The following is a 26,674-nucleotide window of genomic DNA, read 5'->3' as shown; positions in this document are numbered from 1 at the left end:
GAGAACTTACTGACATCTGCAACTACGTAGTGTGAGGGTGTAGAGAAGGATTCAGATGCTCCCTGTAGAGGCATACAGACAGGACAACAGGCAACAAACACAGGTTGGAGTGTGGGAAATTTTCAGTAAATACAAGAAATAAATCACAATGAGGGTGGCCTGTTATGAACAGGGGTCCAGAGAACTTGAGGAACCTCTATCCATGGAATTATTCAGAATAATTATGCAAGGTTCTGAGCAAGCACAGAATCAACCATACCCTGCCTTGAGTACAAGTTAGAACCAGAGTAAACACAGGGTCTCTCACAGCCAAGTGATTCCTTTTAAGTGTCTGAGAGTCTTCTGGGGATTGATACAAACTGCTGCAGTGTTTTAATAATCTACTGTAAATGTGTAGATCTTTGTGCCCTAAAGCATTCTCTTCTGGTAATTCACTAGCTTGCAATTCCTGCAATAATAAAATTTTTGCTCACAATAAGTTCTAAGATTGCTACTAAGCTGGTAACAAGTATATATTAATGGTTTTCAAAACTTGGCTCCAAAAATGTAGCAACATTTGTTAACAATAGCCTCCAAAACTTACAGCAGATGCTTACTTCATTTGTTTCAGCTGTTATTCCTCTGCAACAAAGAGCATTTAAAAAGAGCTATCCTGGCTCAGTGCAAGGGTAAGATATAAAAATATAGGAAAGCCTTCCATGACATTTCAACCAGCAAACCCTCCAAATGCAAGTCACTGCATGCAGTTGTGGTTTTGCTGCTACTTTATTGTTTATTGGATTCAGATTTTTATACAGATTAAAGCATTGCTGTAGATTTTAAAAAGAAATTGAAGGACAGAAAAATAGGAAGAGAACAGAAAAGAAAATACCATCTGAAATTCAAGCCTTATGCATAACCCCTAAATGAATTAAAACCAGTATAAAAGACAGGATAATCTCAGGAAGGAATGAGGACAAAACTGACTGCAAACCACACCAATGTAAACATTTTGATTTTGCATGTAGTTCTGTTACTTCAAATGTAGAGTCTCTGGGCAAAGAAAAAACATTCCTCAAAGTGCCCTTCTCCTCTCTGGTTCTCCCACCAAACTCTTTGGTCTGCAGCAACAAACTCTTTTGGTCACATCCTCCACTGAACAAATGTTCTGCAGTGTTCAAAACCATCAAAGAGAAAAGGTGCAATCCTTTCCTTTCAATACTTTTGAACTACAGCTTTGCTTGGGGAAGTTGTCAATTTTCCTCCATCTCCCCGTGCTGTCTGCCTGCTGCTGACCCACCACTCCCTCACATCCATAAGTGGTGAAGGAGTGGTGGGTCAGCATTTCTGCATTTCCATAACTGCATTTCCAGTCCCTGGTGTTTTAGAATACTCCTCACAGTCTTGCTCTCTTTATGAAATAAGGAAAGACTAAAAATTCACTCAGGGCTCATGTGTAGAAGGGAAAGAGTTCAGTGCAGTCTTGATTCTTTGCATGAAATATTGCAACTTTTTAACTCTAATAGATGAAAATTTGAAAGAAGAAATACTTCTACATAGATCAAGTTGTTTCTTAAATGCTTCATATTGAATTAAAATTTCCTATTGAATTAAAAATGATAAATAATGCAAAACCTACCAGGTGACAGCTCAAGGGATAAGAAATTCTTAGAAAATAGCAAGGGTTTGGTTTAAGAATTTTTTTTATTTGTGTGTTTTTTGTTGTTTTCTTTTTGGTTTGTTTGGTTTTCTCTTGTTCTTTTTCTGTTTGGTTTTGGTTAGGTTTTTTTAATTTAAAGTAGAAAAGCACTACACGTTTGGAGAAACCTAGGAATTTAAGCAATGCTGGAGATTAGAAACAGAAAAGTCAAAAGAAAATTATGGTTTTCCTGTCGATCGTGATATTTAGTGGACAAAAACTGGTTCATGGACAGTTCAAAGGACTGTGAATACATTTTTGGAACGAATATCTGCAATTTATTAATATCTGCAACAATGTGCTGATCTGCAACACCCTGTAAGATTTCTTATGCAGCTGTTTAGTCCAAGTTGAATTTGAAGAATGTCATGAAAATTAGTCCTGTTCCTGTTATTTCCCAAGATAATTCAGAGTTTAAAGCATGTTATTGAAGGCCTATATAATGAGTTAATTCTATATATCAAATCAATATTCACCTCTTCAACTCAAATATACAACACAAACGTTCTCAGTGTCACAAATGATCTCCCTCCAGCTATGTAATATCTTGTACTGCAAATGTGCTCCAGGAGAGCAAGTAGCTTGTAAAAAAGTGTCCTTCCCTCCCACAAAATAAAAAGCTAAATTCTTTGCAGTAAATTATTTGGTTCTGCTTTTGTAGTCATATATCTCTGAATACATCACATAAAATTTAGTTCAGCCAATAATTTATGTAAGAGCCAGGCTGGTAACACAGCTCAAGTCAAGGCCAGCACTGTACAGCGATGGCTTTTCTGTCTGTGGTAAGTGACCAAAGTTAAACAGAAGCTGGAGAGGTACAGCAGGAACATAAATGAGTACAGTACAAGCTTTTAATTTTTATCATATTAACTTTAAGCATCTTAAACTTCAATGGAAAGCTTGATGTGTGTTGTCATGCATGACAGCATGCAGTTTTAAGGTGCTATTTTAAGAGGCTGAGGAAGCCAAGAAGAGCTGAAGAGAGAACTACTCCAGTGCTTAGAAAAAGAGCAGAAAGGCCAAGGGTGCAGAACAATGGTACCATTTGCTTGGCATCTTCAGGAGAGGATGGCTTATCACCAGCAGCACCGTCTGGCTGGAGGGAGGCTGTGCCTTTCTCCTGACAAATGACAGGGCACTGTGCCTCGCTGCATACGGATGCACGACTGCAGGAATAACTTGACTTTCTGGCAATAGACAGCAAACACCTGTTTGAGGCAATATGTTCAAGGGGAGGATTTCAAACCTCCACTTCCTGACTTCTGGTAAACACCTATCAGGCCCTTCTGGGACTGAAAGATTCATCCCACATAACAGATTATTGCTCTTTGTGGGAGGGACAGTGGGGGAAGAAAAATCCCCAAACATCTTAGAGTATATCGCTCCTTGGGAATAGGGAATAACTACTTTACAAAGAGCAGAACACAAACTTATTTGAACAGATTTTTTTTCTCTTTCTAATTTAAACATCATGATTTTTACTTGAAAGTAGATACACATTTAATTGTGTAATAATTTAATTTATCTTTTAAGCAGATATAAATTTAATTGACATATATGAAGAAGAAAAGACTAACTATTTTGATCTAACTGCTTTTTCTGAAACTGGAAGACTAAGAACTGAAAAAGAATCAAATAAAATGGAATGATTTTCACAGCTCTGCCTACATGATCTGTGGTCAGTAGTCATTCTGCATCCACCTTTTAAGGATGCTCTCCAGCAGAATTTCACACAACTGTAGACATTTTGGTAGATGTAGTGGAGAAAAGTCATAGTTCTGCTCTAATTCTACTCTTCCTTTTGGAGAAGATAAGAAATCCATCATTATTACCTAGGGAAATCGCTTGTTCACAGGAATGGATGTGGCAATTATTTTATGCAGCAATTCAAAGATAAGAAGCTCCTTTAATTCTATCCCTCAATGAAAGAGGCATGTCCAGTTGTTGTCTCATTACATACTGCTCCTTGGAAATTAAATAAAACAATTATTTCATCACCATTTGAATTCGTTTCTGATAGTAATGTTCTAGGGAAGGTGAGAATTTAGTTATCTGTTTTTAATGAGCTGAATATATTTTGAAAAAGCCATACTACAATAACACTGGATCATCTTACTGCTGAAATATAGGTATATAGCAGATGGGGTAGAGTGTTCATAAGTAAATTAAGCTTTATTACTTTTCCTTTGTATTTGCTTAAAGCATATTTGTGAATTCATAAAAATAATTCCACTGGCTAAATGCACTTTTTAATTAGCTGATGTTCAGTGATACAGAGAAATGTAATATCTGTGACAAGACTGGTATCCAATTGCTCATGTAATTCAGTATCTGCATTGTTGCTAGGGAATATGTTCACATCTCATCTGTTTTTCAATATGTTGAACTATTCCTAATGTTAATATTAAGGTTACCAGGTATTTCAGATGACAACAGGTTTATTTGCAGTTGAAATCTTTGTAGATAAACCATACAGAAATCTGTGACAGTTAACCTTAACACTACAGTAAGTTATAAAAGCAGGCTGGTCTGAATTTGAGAGTGCTCTATAGAAATTGCTTTCATATCAAATAGCTAATCTAATCTAAGCATGATGTAAGAAGTGGTCAGATTGCACAGTGAAAGCTTTCAAGAATGGCTTAACGTAGAGAATTTGGAGATTTTTTTTTTTTTTGTTTCATCCTGCAAAATGGCTGTTTGCTTTGTACTGAGAACCTGCGTTCGGAGCCTCAGAGCAGAGACTTGGGACATGCTCATAAACAAATCTTACTAGACTGAGAATAACCTGCAGTTGTGCTGTGCTTAATTTCTTAAAATCTGATCGTGTATTTACCCAGAGAAATATGTGGGAGCTGAGGTCCTCAGAACACTGAGCATTCTGATGGAGCTCCTCTGAAAATGCACACCAAGAATAACACGCAACACTAGAATTTTTAGCATGGGAAGAAAATTGTCATTCAAGGAAGTTTCCTTTAAAGACAAAAGTCTAAATGTGATTATAAAAAAAGTTTGTTCTTTCCTCACTGGGTTTCTTCTAATTATTATTGTTTTATGTTTTTTTTTCAGAATCCATGCAGATAGTTAGCAACACTCTGTATATGAATAATAGAAACTAAAAACTGTAGAATAATTTAAAACTGAAGAAGCCTCTGTGGAAGTAAGTAGTTCTCTCAAGAGAATTATTTTTTGCAAAGGTAATAAATCTATTCAGTAGGCAAACAGATGAAAAATAAAACAATAAATGAGCCATGAGCACACGAAGCGATAAAAATTTAACAGAACTGCCACATAAGGCAGCAAAACAACTAATCACAGTGCATGAGAAAAAAACCACTGACTATTAGGAGAGTTTCAGCTGCTAATGGGTGTGAAGAATTTTTAGGTTTGTTATTTAGAGTCACTTGGCTGGTGATTCACAAAGATGTAATTCTGAAGAGACTACAAAGCGTTCAAATGCTGTCTGGGTGTTGAAGCTCCATACTTTTATTTTCAGACTGTCCTGTGTAAAACAAATGTATAAACAATGGAAAACACAACTTCTACATATAGTTGGCATGGGTGGCACGATAGTAACAGACACTGCAATAAGTCATGGAAAGCACATTCAGAGAGAGAAATTCATGATCAGCAACATGTTCTAGCAACAACAACAGAAAGGAAGAAGTAGTACTACCAGTGCATTCAGTGGTAAGGAGGCAGTAGGTATATAAAGGTGAGTCTAACATCCTGAGATGATCTAGATTCCCCACCTACTTTCTGAAAGAGTTACAAGAAACCCCTCAGATGCTTGCAATCTGAATGATGCTATCTGAATGAAAATCAAGTTAATAATAGCTGTAATGGAAATTTTTCTTCAACACAAGTTCCATTAGCCTTAGAATTAGAGCTGTTCCTTCTCCCACTGTATAGAAGACCTGACCATATATGGCCTGAGATAGTTCCTAGTGAAAGCAAAAAGTATGATGTATTTTTGACATTAAACCAAGGTAACTGAAAGCAAAACAATAACATGACACAGGCAGTTTTCTTGCTAAAAACTGAGCAGCAAGATTTCCTATTTTCTGCCAAGAAAAGCCACAACATATTTCCTTATTTTACTACATGAAATAGGACAAGACAGACACCAGATCACTGAATCTGCTCCTGGCATAATTATTTAAGAAAAAAAATGAATAATTTGATCATAGTAGGGAAATACAAAACCATGAACATTTATGAAGGAAAAGATCAGAGCTGACCAGAGCATCTAAGTCTCCACCTAACAAAAGACAATAAAATTGAAGGGAGTCAGTGCAAGTCTAGCAGCAAAACATAACCTAGAAAGAAACTCAGGATGGAAAGTTATGACCTGGAAATACAGCACATATTTTAAGGTAAGTTAATCTTTGGAATAAAACACCAAAGAATACCATCACCACCCTCCCAATGGCACCATCTTTTTTTTTCCCCTCTTGTTGTATTCAAACCAGAATCAGATGGAGACTGAATCACACAATATAATATCAGTATTAGCAAAATAAAATACAAGGGTACGTCTCTAAAACACAATTGCCAGTGATACACAAGAGGCTAAATCAGATAATCTCATGATGCTATTGTGCCTCAAACTACAAAAGCTCACTTTTAAATGAACAGGAGAAAAATCTTTTTCTGATCTCAGATAATATTAACATGTTACACTGCTTCACTTAGCAGAATTCAGCTATTTGAGTGATGCTGTCCTATGACATATACACAGCTTTATAGTCAATGTCTAACATAATGAAAGGGCAAATATCACATTCAAGGCAAAGCTGTTCTGATCCCAGAGCTCCCATTGTCATGGAAGCCAGAATCAGAAAGCAAATACACAGTATTGATAGACTTGTCCCTGAAATAAGTATTATTCCAGCTAAAAAAATCATTTAAATGTTTAACATTGACTGCTTTTATTCTGCTGAATGTCATATAAGAATATTTCACAGCTAAATTAAGCAACTGCCAAATCTTTAAATGCTTCAGAAATCCATTTGATTTTAAATTTGGTTTGTTTCTCAAGCCAGGTCTTTTGCTTTATTTGTTTTGGTCTGTGGTTGGGGATTTTCAACGGTAGAGGTTTAAGGTTTTGTTCTCACAAAATCAGAGTCACAGAATGGTTTGGGTTGGAAGGAACCTTAAAGATCACCCAGTTCCAACCCTTCCACTAGACAGGGACACCTTCCACTAGACCAGGTTGTTAAAGTTCTGTTCAACCTGGCCTTGGACACTGCCAGGGATGGGGCAGTCACAGCTTCTCTGGGCAACTTGTGCCAGGGCCTCCAAACCCTCACAAGGAAGAATTTATTCCTAAGATCTAATCTAAACCTACTCTCTTTTAGTTTAAAGCCATTTCTCCATTGCTGCCATTGATGAAGTATTCTCTCTATTTCATTAAAAATTAAATAAATACCCAAGGGGTTGAAGGCGAATAGATTTTTCATTTTTCTCCCTTTTGCTCTTAAGAATGATTTATGAAGTACAAATGCATTCATAAAATAGATACTACACCCTGGAGAAAATAAACTACATATTTTTCAACTGTTAGTGGCTCATAATATAAATGGCCACCACCAATTTTACATTGTTTGTTTTAACCACATAACTCTCACTCAAACAATGAAAATTTGGCCAATTTGGGTCAGCTCTCCTGGCCATGCTCACTCTCAGCTTTTTGTGTGTCTGCTCACTTGCAGAGTGTGAGACACTGAAAAGTCCTTGACTTAGAGTGAGCACTACTTAGCAACAACCACAATATCAGCAGATTATCAACATTATTCTCCTACTAAATCCAAAATACAGCACTGTACCAGCTACTAAGAAGAAAATTAACTCTATCCCAAACAAAATCAGGACATAAGCAAAGCAATTTAAGAATATATTGAATGGGGCTTTTGTTGTTGCTGATGACAAACATGCAATGATTTTGACAAAAAAATGGTGGTTTTTTAGTGGATCTCATTTTAATTAAAAACAGGAAAATACAATTTTAGTGATTTTAGAAAAATGGTTTAAAACTAAATGAGAGCCTATATTTTCACATAGGTCTTGACTTGTTCTCTCTTGCCATTTCAGATACTACTACTGACAGCAGCTACACATGTAAAGTTCAATAAATAGCCACTGGCAGCAGTCTTGCAAGGAGCTGTATGTAAACACCACCTCTGCAATGCTTCTTTTTCATTCATTTCTGGCTGCAGAAGTACAGCCACTGCAGCAAAAAATTTCAAACAGTTCACATTTACTGCAGCTGTGTTGGAAACATAATTACACCAGCCCCGTGTAAGAGCATCAACGAAGTTTAATTAACGACAAGACAAAGGGGGCATTAAGCACTCCATTTTTAGGAGACAAAGTGGTCCAAACCCCTTCATGTAAATATTTCTTAGCCCTAGGAGCGTGTGCAAAGAGCACGGAAGGGGAAAATGATAAGATTCAACAAAGCTGCCTAACCTTGTTGAGGTTAGATGTACTCCCAGCTTCATAACGTTGGGGTTTCACTAAAGCTAAAGGCAGGTGACACCTCTGGGTAACTGCTGTTCAGTCTTGTTGTTTGTAAACTCTGGAAGCTCTGGCACATGTGAGGAGTAGACATTTGTTTAATGTAAAGGTCTGAGGATACCTGCTTTGTCACACCAGGGAGGCAGATCAAATGCAGCACAATTAGCTGTCTAGAGAAGTCTTGTTCCAGACAGGAGCAGAAATACCAGCAAGAGCCTCTTTTCTTCTATTAACAAGACAAGTCCACTGAGAACCAATCAACCCTGCCACCACAGAGCCTGTGTGAGGATTGTTCTGCACTAATAGACTGGAAGAAAGTAAATAATGTCTTTTTAGTATTCTGAAAGCTCTCTCTAAATCACAGAAGGCTCTAATAGCATAGTTACACATTGAAAAGTAATATTCACATTTCAGTAACATGAAATGCTAGGAATGATTCATAGAGTAGATTTCAAAGCCTTCCCATCCTCCACCACAGCACAAAATAGCAAGAAGCTGTTACAGAAAATGCTTTTTGCTCTACAAACACGATAGCTTTTGTTTAGTGCTTCACCAGTTGGCCTTTAAACAATTACTGAAATAGCATTTTTAATCTGAGCACTAAATTCAGCTAAGTATTTTAAGAAAGGCAATGAATTTGGGAAGGATGCAAATCACACTTCAGGGTGCTTATATTTCTTCCTCCCTAGAACAACTCTATGCAAAAGTAAAGTGGCTGCTTACACATGGATGGAGCAAGGATGTACCTCTGCAATATCTGTCTCATCTGTACCTCTGGAGAGCATCAGACTTGAGCATCAGCTCACCACAGCTGGTTCTGCTGAACTTCTGTGGCATGCCAGCCATAGAAAAAAAGACACATTTTACAAGAAGGAGAAAATACATCTAAAAAATAGGAATGATGTATTTAAAGTAAGTCTACAACGATATGGAATAATCCACATTTTTTTATAACTACAAATTTGGTAGTGTCCCAAGAATTAAAACTGGGCCCAAGAATACATCTCCAGTGGCAAAGGAGGTTGTTTTGAACAGGGCATGGCTGAAAACAACTGTGACCAAATGCAATGGATTCGTAAAACAACAGACAAGTGTGACCAAGCAGGTTGTCTGCATGTGCACACTGAGGTACAACAGGCCAGTTCCAATAATAGACTCATTGAATTTGCAATGGACATTATTTGTGATACTTTAGAGCAACTGCATCACATCGACCGCTGTCCATCAGCATTGTAATTGTGTATAATTTAATAATGATACTATGTGTAAGTGCTATCTTGTGGATAGAAATTTACCATCCCATGTGAAACAACGGAGTTTATCAAGACTAGTATATTTGGACTAACTGTGCAACAATGAATTCCATTGGAAAGACTGAGTTATTCTAAACACAACAGGTCTTTTTCTTTCAATATATGCTTGACCCTTCAGTTTAACCTTTCCAACAGCTCTCCACTGAGATAATTTCTTCTTTTGGGGGGCAGCATCTTTGACAAGTATTGCTGAAACGGCACAGGAGTGATCTGATCTGATGCTGTAGTTTAATGGTCTTTTCAGCTGACTACTAAAAAAGGACCCTACACAATAAAACTTCTGCTCTGCAATTCCAGAAAGGTTTCATCATGAATGAAGTAACAAACTCCTCAGGAAAGAGCTACTTGCTTCAATGAACAACCACTGCAGTGCAGCAAAAAGCCAAGAGGTTCTGCACCTTAAATCATCTAATTGATTACAGAACCTACAGCTGCAGGTTACAGATATTTTCTTATGAACCTTATCCAATCCAATGCACCTATGCTTACTTTTATTTCAAACATGTTATTGACAGATCCTTTATTTAAAATGTTAGAATAACTGAGTGGAAAAAAAGTAACAATGAGAAGGCAATGATGCAGAAGAGACAGCTTTCCTCAGATTTTCATAGTTAAACTGTGACGTTCCAACAGGGAGATAAAGGACGTGGTAATTTACAGCCACATCCCATACACTCCTTCCTGCATCCTCCTGTCCTCCCACCAGATTCATACACTACATTACTTTGGCATTAGACTAGTACTCCTTAAAAGCTGGCTTGCAGCCTGGATTCTGTTGGCAACTAAACCACTACATTTTTGAGATTTATATAAGCCACACTAGACATAAAGGAAAACAAAACAAATACAAGAAAACCAATAAATTCCATTAGTTCTGTAACTCAAAATATAGTTGCACAATGGCTGTTAATATAATCCACATCTCTTCTATGAAAGCGAGCCTCTAATATATCACTGCCTGTTTCACATATGCAAGAAGACAACAAAGCTGTGAGGGATGTGATGTGATTACTCAATAACTTCATTAACTTCTTTAGAAAGTACACAGAGATAAATTATACAATGCAGAATATCATGTACCTCAAACCAGGTTCTATTTTTCTTGGAATGTTAATAAAACCTTTAAAACATTTTAAGAAAATAATAAAGATAATTATCCTGGGATAAGTAGAAATTTGACACCTGGGCCTTTTGCATCACCCTGCTGAATATGCAGCACAGGTAACACACAGGGCCAAGAGGAGAGGGCTGACTGCAGCTGCTGACATTGTATCTCTCCAGAAGGAAAAATGTATTCTTCATTAAGAATGTCTTAATTAAGAAACAGTGAGTCAGGAACTCCTGCAGAGTTTGTAACCATTCAGTCAGACAGTGGCATCATGCTGTCCCACATTGGTGTCCTTCTAATTAGTCCAGCTTTGTAATTCTTCTGCTAAGCTTTGTTCTCAGGTTCCCTCAGAATCTGACTGGGGCTGCCATCACCCTGCTCACCAATGCTGTCACACACTACAGAGTGGCTGCTTAGGCAGGGGTTGCTCTTGTGCTTGGTGCAAGTTTCACTCCAGTTTTCCAAGCTCCAACCCAGGGTGAGCATCCACCAGAGGGACAGGATGCTTTCACAAGCCTTCTGAGGCAAGACCCCATCAGGTTCTATGTAACAGCCATTTCCTAAATGGTAGTTACACAGCATAATAATCCATGCTGCACCAAAATGAAATACATACTTAAATACCTAATTTGATTTTCTTTTCTTAAAGAAATATATAAAAATAGATCTGGGATCCAATAAACCAGCATGCCCTAACAGAGCATCAGAGTATTAAGAAATGACACTGTAACAGTATCAAGAATTATCATGGCACTAAATCATCAAATTCAAAATGTTATGAACGTCACTAATTTTTACCTTCCAAGGAATAGTTTAAAGTGTGTGTGGATGACTCAGTGACTGTTCATTACTGTTTGGAGAGGGGAAGAGAAGCCCTTGGCAGCAGTGTAATGTGTCCTTCTTCCTAGGGGAGCCCCAGCTGCTCTCTTCACCCCTCAATCACAATGTGCAAGCAATGATGTAGGACACACAGTGTACCACCCCTGTCCTCAGCAAGAGGGGTGGTACCCTGGAGCTTGGGGGTCATTTGGAAATTAGCTGTCACACAAAGAAAACTAAGGAAAGATATAACTGTCAATGTGATGCTCACTGAGATGCACTTTGGTGGAGTGTGGCTAAGACATACCAATCAAATACATTCTGAATTATGCTGGGCCTGAGAGCTGAATCAGACCCTCCCTTTCTGTATTAGGAGATGTATTATAAGATATATGAACTTCTTTCCTGTTTCTTTCAAGGCAGATGTGCATGCCTGGGATAAATGAAATAATGAATTATTTGAGAATATATAATAATAACATTCAAAAATATTTTTAAGTTCCAGTTTTAAGGCATCAGGCACAAAATTCAGTGACCAAGGGAGCTCATAATTTATTTTTAAGTACTACAGAAGACATATATGAGACTGAAAACCATACAGCTGATCTCTTTCAGAAATAATTTGTTATCCAAAAAATTAGGAAAGACATTCAATAAGGGAGTGCATGAATGTGTAAGGAGGATTAGAGGTGTCTCTGAGGAATACTCAGAGAGCAGAAGGAGAAAATGGTCAGTGTAGAATCATGGAGCAGTATGGGAAAATAGGCAAAGCTATAAGATGAACACCTAACTGGGGAAAATATTCAAAGGGTAAGCAGGATAGATTAAATGAGCTAAGAGATAAAGACCAATTATATCAGGACTTTGGAAGATGCTTTGGCTGCTGGAATCAGATGCAGTAAAATTCAGTGATGGAGCAGAATCGCTTCAAAAGAAAAAACTATAACAATGTTTGCAGTTGTGGGAATGAAAGATTTCTCATCAGATCTTTACAAAACAATTACCAGGAAAGGCGGAGGAGAGGAGAAAAGACAGAATTTTACTGTATTATAGAATGAACACAGTAAGGCTCAGGTAAAATGAATAGGAAATGAAAAAGCAGCTAATATGTGAGGTCTGGAAAGGAAAAGTGCAGCCATCAGTGGAAATCAAGAAAAAGGTAATTGAAAAATTCAGAGAAAACATGACAAGAAGCCCAATTTTAACAACAGAGCTGTGTGGTATATTTAATATTTACTTATTTAATCTTGTTTTTAAAGTAGACTGTCAGAACAATCTCCAAGTGTTAGAGAATAAACATCACCTGCATGAAAAGACTGATTAATTTTTTTAATTTTTGCAAAAAATTTTTCCTATTATCTAAGCACTTGCCTTTTTATATTAAAATATATCAGCAATACCTAATTAGTGGTGTATTGCCTCCTCTTTGTTTTTTTTTTGTTTCATGCAGAAACTATACCACTTTTGCATAGAAAACAATACAATGTCACTAAAGGTTTTAGGTACCCACAACCTCCCTCCTCCTCTTCCATTTCATTTGTACGAATGAGAATTTTTGTGCTATGCACTGCAAATGCAAAGACTATTGTACAAAATTTATACTTTATCCTTTTCAACATTCTATTAGGATAAGCAAGTCCAGGGCCTCTGAAGTTATATTACGGAATGATGGATTCTGCAAGAGTATTCCTTGGTACTTTTGAACATTTTAATGATTCAAAAATATATTGAGTTTGGAACTTTCCATCATTTTTTCCTATTCTCTCTCTGAGGAGAACATGTAACACTTTTTTTTTCCTCTCAAAGGAAAAACAAAAAGCAATCACACTTCAACCATTACTGTTCTTACTGAAATTGCAAAGCATCATACTAAATGTACCAGCATCCCTTTGACAGGCATATAAGAGCACCTACTCACTAGTGTAATGGAAAAAGTTAGTGATTACATATACTGAAGTGATTGAGCCAACAACCACTCTAATGGAGGGAAAAAACCTTGATTAATAACAAGTGCTACTAAAAGAACAGATTGTTTTATGAGGAATGAATCACACAAAGTAGTAATACAGTGTGTCCTTGTCCATTGGCTGGCAATTGGTAAGGGAAAGAATAAAAAGGCAAATGTTTGAAGATCAGTAACTGTTTTGATAGAAGGATTTAAAAATAAATTTCTCCCTCCTCTCCTCCAGTTCACAATGTGCAGATGTAACAGAGCAGGTATTATAGGTGATATATTTCTGGAAATCTCTTTCATACTAACTAGGTTGCTGTTTTAATGGTTTGTACTTAATGTATGTGAAAGTGGGGAGGATGCAGGAGGACTTACTACAAAGCAGTGCTTTTGTATTTGAAGTTAGCACAGCATTCCTATAAATGAAATACAGTGTGTTTACATACTCCTAAACACTGAAATGTACACACACACACACACACATTTGAATAAGGTTGATTCAGTTAACACACAGGGTAAGAAAACCTTTTATCATTAGATAAGGGGAAGCTTCAAGATAAGGATACATGCAATGCATGTTTTAGTCTAATGCCTGACATTTGCATGAAAGCAGTGTTCAGACCAGAAGAAAACAAATCAGCATCTAAATGAATCATTTACTGTGATTCCATAAAAACCTTTCTACTTTTATTTAAACATCTTGATTTTTCTAAAAGTGAAAATGTATTGATTTAAAGAACAACTATAAAATACTATCATACCTCATATATACTGGTTATCTCATGATACCATTAGAAGATTTGTACCAGGTAAGTTTGAAAACTGTTCCAGACAAGAAATCCTATAGAATTGGTAAGATTTTATACAGCCATAAACAGAAAACTGTTAGGGATTCTCCCGTAAACAAGCTTGCTTGTTATTTACATAAAATACTGGCAAACAGAATGTCAGAAAGATTTTCAGGCAGACGCAGATGTAATATCTTAATCAGAAATGAGAGTTTTGGAGAAAATATTATTTAATGAAGTACATAGATCAGTTTTGTAAAATACATTTTAAAAGTCATGAGATCTGATTCCAAAATAATTTTGCTGTTTTACCATAAAATGGTTGATTATTACTGATGGATACTCTATAGCCAGATTTAACAACTACCCACGTGAGACTGAGACAGCACAAAAACACAAGATACCACTTCTGTGTGAAAGCAAGGGATAAATACGCCTCCTCTCTCGCATGACTCCGAGGGGAGCCAGGAGCTGCAGCCACCACCAACAGTGGGACCTACTGTTCCCAAGAGTTTCAAACTGACAGTGCTAAATATCAAACACAAACCTCATCTGCACATTCTCGTGCCAGTTCTCCCGCACTTATCCACTATGGCAGCAACACAAATCAAAGAAAACACTGTTGAGATTTAGTTTTTGGTCCATCACCCACTTGTGTTTGAACATTATTTTGTGCCTTCAGTGCACTGCATCCTTCACTACAAAATATAATCCCAACGGGAGTTTCCCAGCTCCTTTCTCCTAAAACTTATGGAGCAGATGGGCTGCACACACACGCACGCACGTGGCAAAAACTGTGATAGCCACCAATGATGGTATCAACAGCAGCAGAGTATAACAGAAAATCACCTGTGCTGTTACAGTGTGCAGTTCTGGATATGGACTTAATCAGCCAATTCCATTGCTTCCAATTTCTATCAATTTTTTACTTGTTAGAGTGCTCACATGAAATCATCATAGTCGGAATGACTTATTTGGTGCATATTTGTTTCTGATCTTCTCAGGGGAATAAACAGATCTACTTTCTTAAGAACTACAATCTTAATCCCTTTAGCAATAACGTTAAACAGATATTGGTTTTTCTCCTGAAAACACCAAGATTTGTTGCTCTGCAACAAATTGTTTCAGATGCAATGTCAGAGTATTGCAAGTTGAGAAACCTATTTGCTGAAAACAATAGAAAAATCTTAAAAAGAAAAAAAGCCCTCCTACTGACTATTACTGCTACAAAAACACTACTTGCAAACCAATACACACACACTTCTTGTGATGACACTGTTAATTTATGTACTAAGAGTATATGGAAGAGCTGAAATAAGTAACAAAATATTAGAGAATTTGTTAAACACACTGCAAATGGTACATTTCCAATGTGATATAGGTTTGCCTTAACAGAGGGCTTGTGTATTCTGGCTCTGAATCAGCAGAACAATCAAGTGTCTTAATAGGAAAATTATACCAATAAGTATGAAAGTCATTCTATTGCTTTTAGTGGTGGGACTCAAATCCAAGTGCATGCACTCTTCCAGTATTTTTCTGCATAGTGACCTTTCGTGTCCATCTAAACAGAAATGTGTACTTCCTTTTATGTTTGTAGCTATTTCTGACCTCAAACTGAAGCTTTGTATTCCATGGATCTGTCCATATTTTATTTTGAAAACAAGGTAATAGGCTTCCTTTCACTGTTTAAAACTGAGCTTCTTGCTGCTGCCATAAAACAGATCAGTAGGCTCAATAGAATAGAAATAGGAATTGGGCAAAATCCATACTGATGACACTGTATTATTAATAAATTACCTACTGTGAACTTTCCATGAATTATTAAAGCAAATAAATCCCATTTTAAAGTGTTATTGATACTAGATAATTTATAAATATGAGATCATTGAATTATAATTCAATCTTTTTCCCCTGATCTGTCTGTACTTCCATTTCAAAATGACTTTTATAATGTCCATACAGTATTATTTGGTATAGCTGTCTAAGCATGAATTTGAATGCCCCCATTTCAACGCAGTGTTGTCAAGCCTGCTATATATCTGACACCCTGCAGGGACCACCAAAGGACAGTTTCTTAGCCCAAATCTGCTCTTTGCCATGAAGCTGTTTGCAGCACACTTACTAAGAGCATATACCCACATACCCTTCTACACCAACACTTAGAGTTATTCCTGTCCCTCCCTCCTGGATAGTGAATGTGTAACTGTATTTTAAAGAGACCAAGAGGAGAAAAAGGCAGGCAAAATGTGAATGTGTACGTCAAGTCCTCAAACAACTTCTCCTGGCAAGTAACCTTTCTTCTAGAAGTTCACTTCTGCTCTCTAACAGTTGATGGCTCTCACAGTTCTGCCATCAGATCCCTGGAAGGGAATCTCGGAGTGCTCTGAGTAAGGAATGATGGCAGCCATGCCCTGCCTCGGGCTGATCTGGGGATGGCAGAGCACTGAGCAAAGGCATGGCCAGGTGCCCAGCACGCTGATGCCTGAGTGCTGCTGCCTGAACTCTGCTTAAGATGCACTGAGACAGGTTTGAAATTTCCCCTTCCTACTTATACAGCCAGACTGCACATATGCAGAGATCCACTGGACAAATGTGAGGGAACTGCAAATTTTAGACACTTTATACATGATGGAAACTGAGAGCTGGGTGACTGTAGTGAGTCTGTACCTATGCAGTTGAAAGAAAGAGTCTTCCTGACACTGGGGATGTGAGAGAACAAATGTCTCTAAGAGGATTTCAGAAGTCAGGGACAGTAATCTCCTGAAAAATCTAGATTTCCCCAAGTTGCTGACCCTAAACTCTAGAAGCAATAAGGAACAAACCATCCTACTAAACCAATTTGGATGCATCCAGTATTACTTTCTCAATATGGTTTCTTTATGATGAAAATGAGATTAAAAACCTCCTTAAATAAAGGAACTGAAAATAGAGAGACAAGTTGACTGCATTGAAATTATCTATTTTTATTCCAGCAAATGCAATCTCTGTCTTTTGCCCGCTGTGTTTCAGATACAAATCAAAATAAATCTGCAGTAATTAAATTAAGAGCTTAAACATGCTGTCTTGGCTTGTTTCTGTACAGTTTTTTCCATATTTGACACCATTTTATAATTTTTGATGTTTTTTCAGCTGAAATGAACATGTACCACAAGGGATGATGCCACCAAGACAGTGTTTCATTCCCACTGTTCATACTTTTTCACCTACCTGAGTGCTGACCTGCAGCACCTGTTTGGTTTTTTTTCCCAAGTACTTAGCTACTTAGGTTAAACAAAAAAATAAATTACTTTGACATGACTACACAGTTATAGTTTTAAGATTTGGAAGAATACCTACCAGGGATTAACTCTACTTACGCAGGGTTTTATCTAAATCTCTAGAGACAGAACTTTCAGCTGCCTGAAAGTTGTGTAATACTTAGAACCCAAGAAAACCAAAAAATAGTTTTTCTGGGAATAGAGGGAAGAGGAGTTGCAGCAGAGGCTGCTGCAACTAAAGAGAGATGCTGATAATATTGATTCTGATATAATTTTTTCTTAGCTGTTACAAAAAATACTAATAAAATTATTAATATTATTATACTGTTATGTGTAGTCTTGAGTGAAGTTGAACTTGAACATCAGTCTTTTAATAATCGTATACTATGGAGGAGCAGAGGGAATGCTGTGCTCCCCTGTCTCATGACCCAGCTCTAGAACACAGTGAAGCACAAACATGCTTGGAAGTTTGAGCAAAAAAATCTGGAAACTCCCATCTTGCTGAAAGCCTGTGGTAGGATTTCACCAGGATAAAAGCCATCTTTGAGCCCTTGTGCCTAAAATGATTTGAGTCCCTCTAGTACCTTGAATTAGCCTTGCTGTTCACTGACAGCCTAAGGAGGAAGTCTCAGTGCTGTTTTTTTACTAAGTCAGGCACCAAAGTGCTCAGCCCCAGCAGCACTCACGTAGCCTGGGAGCATCTGTTTGGTGTCACAAGGCCTTCCTTCTGCTGGAAAGCATTAACAACCAAAAGACAGAAAGAACAGGTTATGATTACTTTTGTGGAAGTGTAAGTGAAATGTGTAAGGCAAAAGATATATATTTAATCATTTGCCTTTCTGATGCTAGCAAAACACATCCCTGAAGGTATTTACACAATCCTTCTAGTGCTAGCAAAAGCACATATTACTATTCTTTTTAGTATAGTGATCAGCTCTATTTACTTCAAAATATGTTTTATCTATAAAATCATGGTCTACTGGTAGAAACCCAAAAAACATAATAACACTGTAAGTATCTCTGATCTTTGGTCAGCACTGATCTTTTGAATTATTCATTTTATCTCTCTTGTTACTGATTCACTGATTTACAGATGGCGGAAGAAGCAAGAAACATCTCTACCACATACGTGCTTTGTCAAGACTAAGCACAGATAGATGATTAAGTCAAATTAATACATTAGTGATTTGTAAAATGAGACTTCAAAGATTGCAAAATAATTTGAACTGCATAGGAATACATTTATCTTAAAGGACAGAACTTTGCAATATTGCAAGAAACTGTCTCCACTGTGCATTACTGAAAAATTGCATTGCTAGAATTCTATAGCAACTCTGACTTTTTATTTTATGTACATAATTAAAGGAATAATGACATTTCACCGCTTGATAATTCAAGTTTTCTCCAATAAGTGCTTTAACTATATCTTTAAAAACTGTTTTTTGATATTATAAGTAGAAACAAGGAGAGTCTATGAGATCCCAATTCAGCTGGTAGGGTGCACGTTCATGTGATTTATAGTACCAGACAATGTGAAAAATGTCACCTTTACCTCATGGATTTCCACTGGTTTCAGAATGAGGCTTTGCTGCACAAAAGAATAAGGAATAAAGTGTACTATTGTTTGGTTTGGTATCTCTGCAACTTACACTAACTCTGTAAATATGCCTTGGAATTACTATGAAGGCTACTGATAATGCATTTTTAGGTGAAAGTTGGAATGAGGTTCTGTTCCAGTGAGACAAGTTGATGAGACACAAGCATAATATGGCAGACACTTCCTACACTGGATAATTCAGTAGTTACTACCCTACATTAAGCCATATTGATGTAGTAATTGTAGAATCAAAGTTTTATGTTAACATACAAAATACACTGTAAAGCAAACAATTTATGGGATTATAGGGGAGGGAGGAAGAAGGAAAAAAATTAAAATAAAAAACCCGTCAAACTCAGCTAAGACTTTGCTATTTGACATTTGAATAGCTAGCTATTCCTCCTTATCAATAATGCACAGTTGGGTCTAACCTTTGAAAACGAATTGAATATTGAACACAATAATTCTAGGAATGTTTCTATACATAGGCAAAGTGAATACTGCTACTAGGAAGCTGATTTTATTCTCAGGAAATTCAATGAACCTGTGTTTCATCTTTGGTTAGTGTCTTTGTCTCCTTTTGATTCTTCAGATTCACTCAAAATTTAGATCAAGTTATTAAAAAGAGGCTCAAGACAGAGCAGATCCCTGATGGAAGAATCAAAGCTTATCCTCAAAACATAGAGTCCAGAGCTGAGAAGCTGCAACCCAAGAGCATTTTTTAAAACAAAACTTTATGGATGTCCAAGAGGGTCCCAAAAAAAATGGAGGCCAGCAAAGGAATGGCTAGTTTCCACTGTCATAGCATAGCTGTTACCTATTTTTATCTTAGTTTAAAAGTTTCTAGAACTGAACACTCACAGAGATTCAGGAGGTTACCGTAATGTGTTATTAATGTTTGTAAATTGCTTTCACAACCTTTAATGAAAGTGAAAAGGACAGTGTTGTTGCAAAGTATTTTTCATTGATTGCCTGGAGATTCCCAGCAGTCAGTCTCCTATTTCACTATGGCAATATTAATAGAGAATCTATGATATGAGAACCAGTAGAAATGAATGTTTAAGATCCTCAGAGCAAACCATCCACTGTATGGAGGAGAAGCCTAAAGCATTTTAAATGGTACTATATCTGAAATAGAAACTGCAGAGCATGCTTTATCTTTTATAGCATGTAAAACCACACGCATCTTGGAAGTATGAATACCCCAAAGATCCATTATACAAATTATCCAGGAGACTAGATTTCATCTTGAAGGCCTGTAATACTATCCAGAACTGGCAATAGCTTTGTCAAGTCATGTGTTGACATCTATTGCATCTGCCTAAGGACTTCAATGGAAAACCCTTCCCTGATTGTACAAGCCAACAGGAATTTATAAAATCACAGTGTAACACATGGTTTATGAGGGTGCTGTGTAATCACACACCTACTACACTTAATCACACAGATAAATCAAATTCTTTCATCCATAGCATAAGGTTTGTTACTGTTCAGTAAGAACAATAAGCTGCCCCATAAGCAAAACAGATGTTTTTCTGTGTTTACAGTTGAAGCTGCAAATATAATAAACCATAAAGCACAAGGCCTGCCAAACACACATACAATAACGGTTTTTGGTTTTAAACACAAAAGCTATAACCTGAAAGCAAATGCTCCTACTGCTGCAGGACTCAGCCCCTGGTTTTCATATCAAATATCAGCATCTTACAGAGAGACAGGATATATGTACCATGAGAAAGAGGGAGGTGTTCAGAGCACACAAGGAGGAAAACAGTCTGATTTCCTGAGCAGAACCCTGGGACGATTCCCTGAATTGACAAATTTTCAGTGTGGATCCACCCATGTTTGAAAGGTGCAGGTTCTGACTAAAATATGTGTCCAATCTTGGCACAATAATTAGGTCTCTTTCTGTAATAGAATCTTTTAGAGAAGCTGATGAAGTGGCCTTCCCTTAGTCAGGGCATTATAAATATCCTATTTTTAATTTTCTTGCAAAGCCAAGTATTTTCACTAGATTGTTAGGAAGAATTTTCTTTCAAAAATATCTTCCTGTTAAAGTCAGTTGTGGGCCTAAAAAATCCCTTATTCCCTTATGTCAGTGAACAGGTTAAATATTACTGGGGAATACAGACACACAGATATACCACTCACACATCACTGTAATCATATAAGTCTTGTTTTTGTTTGAAACCACAACAAAATTTTGACTGTTTTCAGTATCAGTAGGGGTCCCAATTAAGCTGCATACATAGTTAGCACATTATTCTTTTTAGGCACCATTTCAGTGTAAGGTTTTTTTTCATATCATCCACACTCATCATAAGATAATTATGCTTATAAGAAGCTAATAATTACTAGGATTATCCATTTTAAGTTGTTAATGTACCTCACTGACAGGGTTTTGAGGAGGGTGGAAGGTTTGGAAGGTGAAAAAGTTAATTTTTTTAAAACAAAAAAATATAGCAGAATCTTTAGGATGTTAGATTTCAGATGTTTATCTATTGAAAGAATAGCTTTGAAATGCAATTATAAGGAATTGAAGAGCCTACAGACAAATGAAGTGTATTTTTTTCAAATCCTATTAAAAGTAGTTAATTTAAAGCTTAATTAAATTTTTTTTTAAGATAGACCCTGTTGGTAACTAATTCTTTTTAAGCAGCCCATCTTGTTTCCACAAGCAATGGCAGGAAGTAATTTTTAATAAATTACACAGGTTTTTTATTTTTGGTTTCATCATCTTTTTCAGTCTCAGGGACCAACAAAATGAGAAATTTTAGAATAAATGATACTCTAGATGGGCAATCTACAAGACAACTGTGCTGTAAGTCACAGTCATTAGCAAGACAGGACTCAGAAACCTGGAAGTTATTTGTCAAGCCTCAAGGATTTACATAGCAAATCCAACAACTACACAGTAAGAGTAGTTTCTGATAGCAATTGTAGTAAATATTTTAGGAATGTTTGTAACAGTTAATTATGCATATTGTTAATTCTGGATCTGGAAGTACAACTCTCCCTCAGCAACACATGTGCTTTAAAAAAACACCTCCTGAACCCAGTTTTACTTATTACTGACAACCACCACTGGCTATTTTCTGCGTGGCCAATGGTCATCCATGGTCTGATGAGTCAATGTTTTTTCCCAGCTACTTAATAACACTCTTTACACAGCTTGAAAAGCAAAATTATAGATAGTGTCCTTGAGAGAGACTCTAGAGAAGATGCATGTTTAACACTTCCAAACCAAATACACAATATTTTATGTTGAAAAGGTGAGAAGCCAACTAGCATTCTAGCCTGCTGGTTTTCATATAAGGGCCTTGAGGTGAAAGAATATTAAGAAGCCACTGAGGCTGGTCCACACCAGCTAATATTAGTTTGAACCTGACCTTTGGAAGAAATCTGAGAACACAGAAAAAATGAGTGAACAGAAAAAAGTAAGAGCTCAGACCCCAATATTCTCTCCTGGTGAATGTCAGCACCAGCTGCAGAAGTGGCCACTGCAGGCTATTCTTTTACAACTCAGAAAAGGCTCATATTTTTCACACCTTATCTGCCTTACATCCTTATCCTGTCAAGGCTAAATCACTTTACTACTCTTCTCTGTCACCTCTAGTTATGCCTGCCTTGTTGTATATTATTGAATCCTAAGTGACATAGCAAAAGTCAATTCCAGGTATTTTGGAAAGAACTCTTATAAACAAGAAAGGGTAGTTTAAGCTCCAAGTGCTGAAATGGGTTAAGTCATTTAATACACTACCCATTATGCGTATTTGAAGAACATAAATCTAGACTGACCCAGAAGTGAATTTTAAATAACTTCAGAAATGTTAATTATATTCAAAGGTTCAGCATCAAGATGTCAAACAATCTTACAAAAGACTCCATAGTACAAAGAGGTGCATTTAGCAACTATTCCTATCAGTCATTTGTGTCCTGTGGCTACATCAAAGGTAAATCTCAAACACAAACCAACCAAACCCTCAGTGTATGCAAGAATATAATGGTAGTTACAGAATTAAGATGCCAAACATGAACACATTTAGTGCTCAACAAATAATTTTTTAATGCCATTGATCCTGGATTTTTTTTTTTTAAAGCAACTTTCCATTCCTTTGACAGATGTGCTATGCTGCATTTCATTACTTTTTCTCCTTACCTCGTTTTTCTTTTCTTTTAGATAAGTGATGAGGCTTTCGGAAAAGATTAAGTACTGGCAGGCAAAGCAATGGCCCAAACACAGTTTTAATTGGAACCTCAAATCCTGTGGAAAAAAAAAAAAGAAATTAAACTATTAATAATTTAATTTTACTAGCAGACAGACTGAGTTCACGTATCCTGTTTTAGGCAGATTTTACCATATTTCTTCATGTTCGATTTCAACAGGTATGAAATATGTTAGTCAAACCATGTTGGAAATAAAATTATTAACAGAAGGTTTCAGGGAGGTATGGAGAGCCAACAAGTGCTGATTGCAGTAGTTCTCATCTGGAGAAGTAGTCCACTGATGACTAGTAATGTCAGAATTTACTTATTTAAAGTAAATTTACTTGATTTATAGTTAAAAAGTACTTTCTTCTGTAAAACCTAAAAATCTTCCCATTTTTTATAACATTCAAAATACTGTTTTCTTATGCTGCTCTTTGCCCCATAAATGGATGGCAGAGTACAGACACTACACAGCAGTAGGACTCAAAGGCAACCAAGGCAGAATGCTAAACAATTCACTCTTCAAGACAAAAGATAGCAAAAGAAATTTCATTTCTCTCAAGATTGGCAAAGGCTCTCAACATAAAAACACCCATAAAAGTAAACCATAAAAGCAATTTTTTAAAGAGTCAGAAGTTATATGTTGTAGTATTGGGCAAACAACAACCAAATAACTAACAAAATAAAACAACCCAGAGTATGAGTAACTTCCTTATTTCTGAAAATAAGACATTTTTGCTTTAGAAATCTTTATTCAGACATACAGAACAAAAAAACCTCAGATACATCTCAGAATATCAGTAAAATTTTTTTCTGAGAATTACATTTTGTGTTTTAAAGGATCACAGGCCCAGATTCTTATATAGTAACTGGCATGAATACAATGGACCAGCAATAACTTCTATATGTAACTAATCTGACCAACAGAGCTGTGATTTTCCAAGCTGTCAAAGCTGCACTGGGGAAGAGGCTGTGTTTCATTTTCTTACTTTGCTGTTATTGCACAAGTATATGTAAGTTTAATTTGGGATTACAACAAAATTTATGTACCATGACCTCAGTCAAACAAGGCCACTGAATTCAATAGACATTCTGTAGTAGGCAAGTAGTTATCATTAAGTGTGTTCAATTACATACATTGCTATTATTTAATGTGTCAAATATATCTAAAGCCTATGTAGAAGGTGGCATTTGGAACTGCTGTAAGACCATTGATTTACAAAAGCTCCTTTCATAATGATAGTCTGTATGGGTGTTGAATGCCTTTTTTATTGTTTGTTAATTGAGGGCTGTAGGATGCTATGGCAGTTTTAAAGACTATACTGAAGCCTATGACAGCAATATTTTTCATTAAACTTTCTTTTCTGGAGAACGAAATGTCTCTCTAAGCATTGAATCAGAAGCATTTCTTAGGATGAAGAGGGAATTTCTGGTCAAGATGAGGATAATACAAAAATGGAAAACCCAAGTTCAAGGTCTGACCTGGCTAGTGTTGGAGAAACCTTAAAGTCTTTCCCCAGATAACATATTTGGTTTTGAATTTTCCTCTTGACCTAATCCACGTAACTGCAGGCAACAGCAAAGCTTTGGTTCAGTCAGATTACCTCATATACAGTTTCCCTTCCAGAACTGATTAGCTAAAGGCGCAACAATGTGTATGTGACAGTCTGCTTGCAAAGCTGCCGGAGATGGGAAGCAGAGGCAGTTTCTTTGCATGGCATAGAGACTGTGTCAACAAAACCTGCAACGACGAGATTAGATCTCTGTGCATCACACCCATCTGCCCCCTTATGCTCTCCCAGAAGCCAGGATATCACAGCACAGACGTGCAGAGGGGCTGTGCCAGAGCCACGGCAGACCAGGCACAGCTGATGAGGCACGGAGAGCAACCTTCTCATGCAAGGCAAGCTGAGCAGAGTCACTCAGATCAGCGTCTGCATCGTGCTCCCCACCACTTCTAGTGGTTCCTGTGCTAGCAAGATCCTTTCTACTGCCCAGCTATGTCCACCTTCCCTCAGCCTGTGCTAGAACACAGAAGGGACAGATGATATCGCTTTATTAGGTGCAAAGGCAGATGATCGAGGTACTAGATGAAGGCTAGTGTGAGTACTGGGAATTTTGATTTATACAGAGCTGGCACCCAAAGTGGAGGCAGGCTACACTGTCAGCTACAAAGCTAAAGTCCTAATATACAGGTAAGGACATACTTGTGCATTTCCAACATCCCACAGCCAGAAAGCAACAATGCTCAACACCGGCAATTCAGCCTCAGAAATTTTTATAGGTTTATAGGAAATTCAGAAATGAGCTTAAGGGGAAACCAGGCTATTTCTTCCTGAAAACAATTCTTGGTCCAAATATCAGTCTTTCACTTGCTTCTCCATCAATAAATAATTTTAAATACAACTACTGGGCTTCTCTGTGCACATTTCAAAAATGGCTTGCAAACTGCAAGCTCTCCAAGCAGCACTACCCTTTTAGCACAAAGGAACATTTAAGTCAATCATTCAATACACAGCCATTCGAAGACATTACTAGTTTCTCAGGAGGCAATTTTAGAGCCTGGTGTTCTAAATGAGACCCAGATACTGAGTCCTTGCCTAATATTTATTTGCCTATGAAGCTATAAAAATAACAAATACAAAAATAACAACAATCACAGTAGGAATCATTACAGTTTTGTAGCAAAACCTACCAGAAACAAAAAAGGACAATATCTTATCCTGAGCAGTAAAAGCAAGACAGTCTAACTGTTAGGCCCCTTCTGAAAATATGTGAACCCTTGGGACATACAGATTTTGTGCTGTGAGACAAAAGAACACTCTGGTTGGGATCCATGAGAAAAATAACAGAAAAAATATCAAAATTGTTGAATAGCTTGACTATAAATACAGTACTTGATGCTTCAGGCATAGAAAATTCAATAAAGTGGTGAAGTATATAGTAAAACAAATCCCACAATGTCTTACACTAATTTACATTCACGGAAATGTCACAAAGATAATTTTGAGGGGAACTAACTGTCTAACTAAAAAACTCAATATTTATTTAGAGTGTGACTGCATTGCTTGATTTACTGCCAGTATCGTCTTTGCTGCTTTAGCTATTTTTTCACAACCACCAGGATTTTGAACCTTTAAAAGAGTGCCACACCTCACCAAATTGCAATTTACTGTGATATTAGATTTTTTATAAGTCTACCCTACCATGGTGAATATGAGCTTGGAGTGGAACAAGAGAAGAAACGACAGCATCTCCTCCACAGCATGTGTTTGTGTAAGAATATACTTGAAAGAAAGAGCATGTGAGAGCTTGACATGTCCTTGGGGTATGATTAAAAGCTCGTGAAATAAAATAATTCAAAGATGACAGCTCTGACTTTAACCACCACTGGGGACAAGAGATCTTTCACTTAAGAAATGCCAGTCATTCCCAAGT

At 36.9% G+C, this 26,674-nt stretch overlaps 1 protein-coding gene across 6 annotated transcripts in view; it reads right to left on the bottom strand.

Moving 5' to 3' along the window:
- TENM1 (teneurin transmembrane protein 1) overlaps positions 1 to 26,674 on the bottom strand; it is a 755,935-nt gene that overhangs the window by 443,062 nt on the left and 286,199 nt on the right. For all 6 annotated transcript variants that reach the window (XM_064669852.1, XM_064669856.1, XM_064669858.1 and 3 more), the window contains exon 4: positions 23,187 to 23,291. The gene's annotated coding sequence lies outside the window, so the exon portion shown is untranslated. The remainder of the gene's footprint in view (positions 1 to 23,186; positions 23,292 to 26,674) is intronic.

This window comes from Pseudopipra pipra, chromosome 13, assembly GCF_036250125.1.
Source record: "Pseudopipra pipra isolate bDixPip1 chromosome 13, bDixPip1.hap1, whole genome shotgun sequence".
In the NCBI taxonomy this organism is placed as follows: domain Eukaryota; kingdom Metazoa; phylum Chordata; class Aves; order Passeriformes; family Pipridae; genus Pseudopipra; species Pseudopipra pipra.
Note: the sequence above shows the minus strand (reverse complement) of the source record. Positions and strands in the feature narration are given on the sequence as shown.